Source organism: Mus caroli, chromosome 2 (genome assembly GCF_900094665.2).
Source record: "Mus caroli chromosome 2, CAROLI_EIJ_v1.1, whole genome shotgun sequence".
Classification (NCBI taxonomy): domain Eukaryota; kingdom Metazoa; phylum Chordata; class Mammalia; order Rodentia; family Muridae; genus Mus; species Mus caroli.
The window spans coordinates 22,664,725-22,672,020 of NC_034571.1; positions in this window are offsets into that span (position 1 = coordinate 22,664,725).

The window sequence follows — 7,296 nt, forward strand, 5'->3', positions numbered from 1 at the left end:
CAGACATATCATTCTAACCACACTAAAGCAGTCTAGAAATCCTTCCTCCAACTCTCCTATGGGACTCCCCAAGCTCCATTTAATGTTTGGTTGTGGGTGTCTGAATCTATTTCCATTACTGCTGGGTGGAGCCTATCAGAGGACACTTCTGCTAGGATTCTGTCTTCAATCATAACAGAGTATTATTAATAGTATCAGGGATAGGCTCTTGTTCATGGGATGAGTCTCAATTTAGGGCAATCATTGTTTGGCCATTTCCTCTGTTTCTGTTCTATCTTTGTCCCTGCACATCTTGTATGGAGGACACATTTTGGGTTGAATGTTTTGTGGGTGGGTTGGTGTCCTTATCCCTCCACTGGAGTCTTGCCTAACTACAAGAAATGGCCACTTTAAGATCCATATCCTTCACTATTAGGAGTCTTAGCCAGCCTTCTGGTTCCCACCTGTGCCAGGAGCAAAGCCCTGACACTGGATCTGATCCCACACAGCCCACACCCCAGTTGCAGCTCTACTCCCCAGGAATTCTGACATATTCAGGATCAAAGGATCATAGAATCACAGGGTCACAGGAAGGACAAGCTCCAGCCAGAGACAGGGAGATCAGATAACACCAGAGGTAACCAGATGGCAAGAGGCAAGCGCAAGAACATAAGAGAAAAAAAAAAAGCCAATTTGACTTGTTAACATCTGTGATGGTTTGTATATCCTTGGACCAGGGAGTGGCACCATCTGAAGGTGTGGCCTTGTTGGAATAGGTGTGACCTGGTTGGAATGGGTGTGTCACTGTGGGTGTGGGCATAAGATCCTCACCCTTGTTGCCTGGAAGTCAGTCTTCCACTAGCCTTTGGATGAAGACATAGAACTCTCAGCTCCTCCTGTGCCATGCCTGCCTGGATACTGCCATGCTTCCACCTTGATGATAATAGACTGAACCTGTAAGCCAGCCCCAATTAAATGTTGTTTTTTATAAGACTTGCCTTGGTCATGGTGTCTGTTCACAGCAGTAAAACACTAAGACAACATCAGAACCCAGTTCATCTACCACAGCAAGTACTGGATACCCCAACACACCTATAAGGCAAGATTCAGATTTAAACTCTCATTTCGTGATGATAATAGAGGATTTTAAGAAGGACATAAATAACTCCCTTAAACAAAATACATGAGAACACAAGTAAACAACTAGAAGCCCTTAAAGAAGAAGCACATAAATACCTTAAAGAAATACAGGAGAACACAATCAAGCAGATGAAGGAATTGAACAAAACTGTCCAGGATCTAAAAAATGGAAATAGAATCATTCAAGAAAACTCAAAGTCCTGGAGATGAAGGAGACAGGAGTCACAGATGCAAGCATCACCAACAGAATACATGAGATAGAAGAGAGAATCTCAGTGGCAAAAGATACAATAGAAGACATCGACACAATAGTCAAGAAAATACAAAAAGCAAAAAGCTCTGATCTAAAAACATTCAAGAAACCTAGGACACAATGAAGAGACTGAACCTGAGAATAATAGGTACAGAAGAGGGTGGAGCTTCCCAACTCAAAGGGCCAGCAAACATCTTCAACAAAATTATAGAAGAAAAATTTCCTAACCTAAAGAAAGAAATTCCCATAAACACACATGAAGCCTACAGAACACCAAACAGATGGAGCCAGAAAAAAAATTCCTCTCATCACATAATACTTAAAACACCAAATGCACAGAACAAAGAAAGAATATTGAAAGCAGTAGGGGAAAAAGATCAAGTAACATATAAAGGCAGACCTATCAGACTTACACCAGACTTCTCAACAGAGACTCTAAAAGCCAGAAGATCCTGAGCATATGTCATACCAATTCAAAGAGAACAAAAATGCCAGCCCAGGCTACTATACCCAGCAAAACTTGCAATTACCATAGATGGAGAAACCAAGGTATTCAAAGACAAAACAAAATTTAAACGATATCTTTTCACTAATTCAGCCCTATTATAGAGAAAAATAGAAGGAAAAGCCCAACACAAAGAGGGAAACTATACCCAAGTAAAAGCAAGAAAATATTTTCATAACAAACCCAAAAGAAGAGAAACACACAAAAATAATTCCACCTTTAACAACAAAAATAACAGGAACCAACAATCATTGGTCCCTAATATCTCTCAACATCAATAGACTCAATTCTCCAATAAAAAGACACAGGCTAACAGACAGGATACATAAACAGGATCCAGCATTTTTCTGCATACAGGAAACCAAAATAAAAAACAGGCATTCCCTCAAAGTAAAAGGATGAGAAAAAAAATTTCCAAGGACATGGTCTCAAGAAACAAGCTGGAATAGTCATTCTAATATCGAACAAAATAGACCTTCAACCAAAAGTTCAAAAAAGGTGAAGGAGGACACCACACACTCATCAAAAGAAAAATTCACCAAGATGAACTCTCAATTCTAAACAGCTAAGCTCCAAATGCAAGGACACCCACACTCATAAAAGAAGCTATACTAAAGCTCAAAGTTCACATTGAACCCCACACAAAAATAGTAGGAGATTTCAACACTGCACTCTCAACAATGGACAGATCATGGAAACAGAAAATAAACAGAGGCACAGTTAAACTAAAAGAATTTATGAACCAAATGGAATTAACAGATATCTACAAAGTATTTCATCCTAAAACAAAAAGAATATACCTTCTTCTCAGCACCTCATAATACATTCTCCAAAATTGACCATATAATCCATCACAAAACAAGTCTTAACAGATACAAGAAGATTAAAATAATTCCATGCATGCTATCAGATCACCAGGGACTAAGGCTGGTGTTCAATAACAACAAAAAACAACAGAAATCCCACATACATGTGGAAGCTGAACAACACTCTAGTCAGTGATAACTTGGTCAAGGAAGAACTAAAGAAAGAAATTAAAGACTTTTTAGAGTTTAATGAAAATGAAGCCACAACATACCCAAACTTATGGGACACAATGAAAGCAGTCCTAAAAGGAAAACTCATAGGTCTGCTTGCCTCAAAAAAGAAACTGAAGAGAGCATATACTAGCAGCTTGACAGCACACCTGAAAGCTCTAAAACAAAGGAAGCAAATTCACCCAAGAAGAGTAGATGGCAGGAAATAATCAAACTCAGGTCTGAACCAACCAAGTAGAAACAAATAGAACTATACAATGGATCAACCAAACCAGGAGCTGGTTCTTTAAGGAAATCAACAAGACAGATAAACCCTTAGCCAGACTAGTGAGAGGGTACAGAGACAGTATCCAAATTAACAAAATCAGAAATGAAAAGGGAGACATAACAATAGAAACCAAAGAAAATTTAAAAATTATCAGATCCTACTACAAAAGTCTATACTCAACAAAACTGGAAAATCTGGATGAAATGGATAATTTTCTAGACAGATACCAGGTACCAAAGGTAAATCAGGATCAGATTAACCATCTAAACAGCCCCATAACCTCTAATAAAATAGAGGCAGTCATTAAAAGTCTTCCAACCAAAAAATTCCCAGGACCAGATGGGTTTAGTGCAGAATACTATCAGACCTTCAAAAGAGATCTAATACAAATACTTCTCAAACTATTCCCCTATATAGAAACAGAAGGAACACTACCTAATTTGGTCTATGAAGCCACAGTTAAGCTGATACCAAAACCACACAAAGACTCAACAAAGAAAGAGAACTTCAGACCAATTTCTGTTATGAATATTGATGCAAAAGTACTCAATAAAATTATCAAAAACTGAATCCAAGAACACATCAAAACGACCATTCACCATGACCAAATGGGCTTCATCCTAGGATACAGGAATGATTCAATATACATAAATCCAGCAATATAATCCACTATATAAACAAACTCAAAGGAAAACAACACATGATCATCTCATTAGATGCTGAAAAAACCTTTGACAAAATACAGCATCCCTTCATGGTAAAAGTCTTGGAGAGATCAGGAATTCAAGGCCCATACCTAAACATAATATAAGCAATATATAGCAAACCAGTAGCCAACATCAAACTAAATGGAGAGAAACTTGAAGCAATCCCACTAAAATCAGGGATTAGACAAGACTGCCCACTTTCTCCCTACCTATTCAATATAGTACTCAAAGTTCTAGCCAGAGCAATTAGACAACAAAAGGAGATCAGAGGAATACAAACTGGAAAGGAAGAAGTCAAAATATCACTCTTTGCAGATGATATGATAGTATACGTAGGCAACCCCAAAAATTCTACCAGAGAGCTAATAAACAATTTCATCAAATTGTCTGGATATAAAATTAACTTAAATAATTCAGTAGCCTTCCTCTACTCAAAGGATAAAAGGGCTGAGAAAGAAATTAGGGAAACAACACCCTTCACAATAGTCACAAATTATATAAAATATCTTGGTTTGACTCTAACCAATCAAGTGAAATATCTATATGACAAGAACTTCAAATCCTTGAAGAAATAAATGGAAGACCTCAGAAGATGGAAAGATCTCCCATGCTCATGGATTGCCAGGATTAATATAATAAAAATGGCCATCTTGCCGAAAGCAATCCCCACCAATTCAATTCTTCATAGAGTTAGAAAGGGCAATTTGCAAATTCATTTGTAATAACAAAAAACCTAGGATAGCAAAAACTATTCTCAACAATAAAAGAAATTTCTGGGGGAATCACCATCCTTGACATCTAGCTATATTATACAGCAATAGTGATAAAAACTGTATGGTATTGGTAAAGAGACAGGCAAGTAGATCAATGGAATATAACTGAAGACACAGAAATGAACCCACACACCTATGGTCACCTTGATCTTTGACAAAGGGGCTAAAACCATCCAATGGAAGAAAGACAGCATTTCAACAAATGGTGCTGGTTTATCTGGCAGTCTGCATGTAGAAGAATGCAAATTGATCCATTCTTATCTCCTTGTACAAAGCTCAAGTCCAAGTGGATCAAGGACCTCCACATAAAACCAGAATCTAATGGAAGAGAAAGTGGGGAAGAGCCTCAAATACTTGGGTACAGGGGAAAATTTCCTGAACAGAACAGCAATGGCTTATGCTTTAAGAGCAACAATTGATCTCATAGGTGGGCACCAAACCCTGACTATATTACTGATACCATGTTGTACTTGCAGACAGGAACCTAGTGTGGCAGTCCTCTAAAAATCTCTACCCAGCTACTGACTGAGACAGATGAAAATACTTAACAGCCAATCATTGGACCAAGGCCAGGAACCCCCATGGAAGAGTTAGGGGAAAGACTGAAGGAGCAGCTAAAGAGGATTGCAACCCCATAGAAAGACCAACAGTATCAATTAAACTGGACCCTTTAGAGCTCCCAAAGACTAAACCACCAACCAAAGAACAGACATGGGCTGGTCCATTGACCCTGGCACATATCTAGCAGAGGACTGCTTTGTCTGGCCTCAGTGAAAGAGAATGTACATAATCCTGTACACTTGATGCTCCAGGGAAGTGGGATGCTAGGGGCATGAGGAGAGGGGTGAGTTGGGCACGTGAGGAAGTAGTGTTGTGGATTTGGTTTTATGCTTGCATTATGTTAATTATGTTACAACAACTGCACGGGAATCCTGAATGTAAAATACTGAGGGTCCCTGCCTCCAGCTGGTTCTGATTGGTAAATAAAGTTGCTGGCAGCCAATGGCTGGGCAGGAAAACAGAGGTGAGACTTTAGGATTCGTGGGCAAGGGGACCAAGGAAGGAGAAGATCACCATTGCCAGGAGAGGAAAAATACACAGGCTTGAAAGTTGTAGACGACAGAGTACCAGTCATCTAAGAGCCATGGACAAGCAGTCCCAGGCTCCCCCATCTGGGTCTAGGGTAGCAGAGATGGAGTATAGATTTTAGTAATAATTCAGGAGCATTGTAGGGGAGGCATTAGCAATGTGGAAGTTTAGGAGTGGCCCAGCCATTAAACTGATTAAGGCATATTAAAATAGAAGGCTCTGTGTGTGTGTGTGGGGGGAGCACCCTCTCAGAGGCAATGGAAAGAGGGGAGAGGATGAAGATGTCTGGGAGGGGAGGCAAGGAAGAGAGGCAACATTTGGAACATAAATAAACAAAGTAATTTAATAATCTTTTTTTAAACACACACACACACAAAGTAAAAAAAAAAAAAAAAAAAAGCCAGGTGTGGTGGTGCATGCCTTTAGTCCCAGCACTTGGGAGGCAGAGGCAGGTGGATTTCTGAGTTCGAGGCCAGCCTGGTCTACAAAGTGAGTTCTAGGACAGCCAGGGCTATACAGAGAAACCCTGTCTCAAAAAACCAAAAAAGAAAAATAAAATTTAAAAACACAGTCATAAGGAAGGGAATGGAGTTTCAAGCAGCCCTGGGAGGTCAAATTGCATGACAGGAAGTTGAGGCCTACTGGTGCTCTCAGGGTTCTGTAGAACAGTTGCTTGTGGTCAGCCCTTGGTAGATCTTAGGAGGGTGGTAAGACAGAAGGGAGAAATTTCCTGGTCTGTGCTGTTCTGAAGTTCTAAGGCATCTCTTCTCAAGCATCCCTTTCTTTCCGGTGGCAAATCCTGTTGTGGATAGCCCTGGGGCTAATTATATTTGACGTTAATGCCATTCTCCTGTGAGTGGCTGCAAACAAGGAATGAGTCAGTGAAAGAAAGAAAACTAAATTCAAGACTTCAAAGCCCTAACCAGAAGGTTTATTCAAGGCCCTAGTCAGAAGGTTTACAGACTTAGAGCCATAAAGATAAGAGAGTCGGGCCCAAAGGCTATAAAGTCATCCCAGGAACCAACTAGCCATTGAGATAAGAAAGGCACGCAAGGACAATCTCTGGACAAGCTCAGATGAGTAATGGGCCACCTGCTGATATGGTTTGAGCTTAGCCAGATGTCCTGCCAACCAAGATAAACACCCTTCCTTTAGAGTTACTATCACATACTGCTCACTGATGTTTAAACTGCCCACTTGTGTGTAACTGCACCAATTTTCCCTATCCCCCCACTCCTTTTCTATATAAACCCCTAACTTTTGAGCCTCAAGGTCGACTCCCCTGTCTCCTGTGTGAGACACGTGTTGGCCCGGAGCTCCGTTCATTAAACTGCCTCATGTGCTTGCATCAAGACGGTCTCTCGTGATTCCTTGGGTGCGTGCCTACTCGGGACTTGAGTGGGGGTTTCCCCTCTAGGTTCTTTCATCAGCACTAGGGTGATTTCCTGCAAACCTGCTTCCCACCTCAATTTGTAAAATAAAAGAGAGCTGATGGTGGGGCAGATAAAAGGGAAGGTGGAGTGGAAGGTGGGGGAAGAGAAGAGA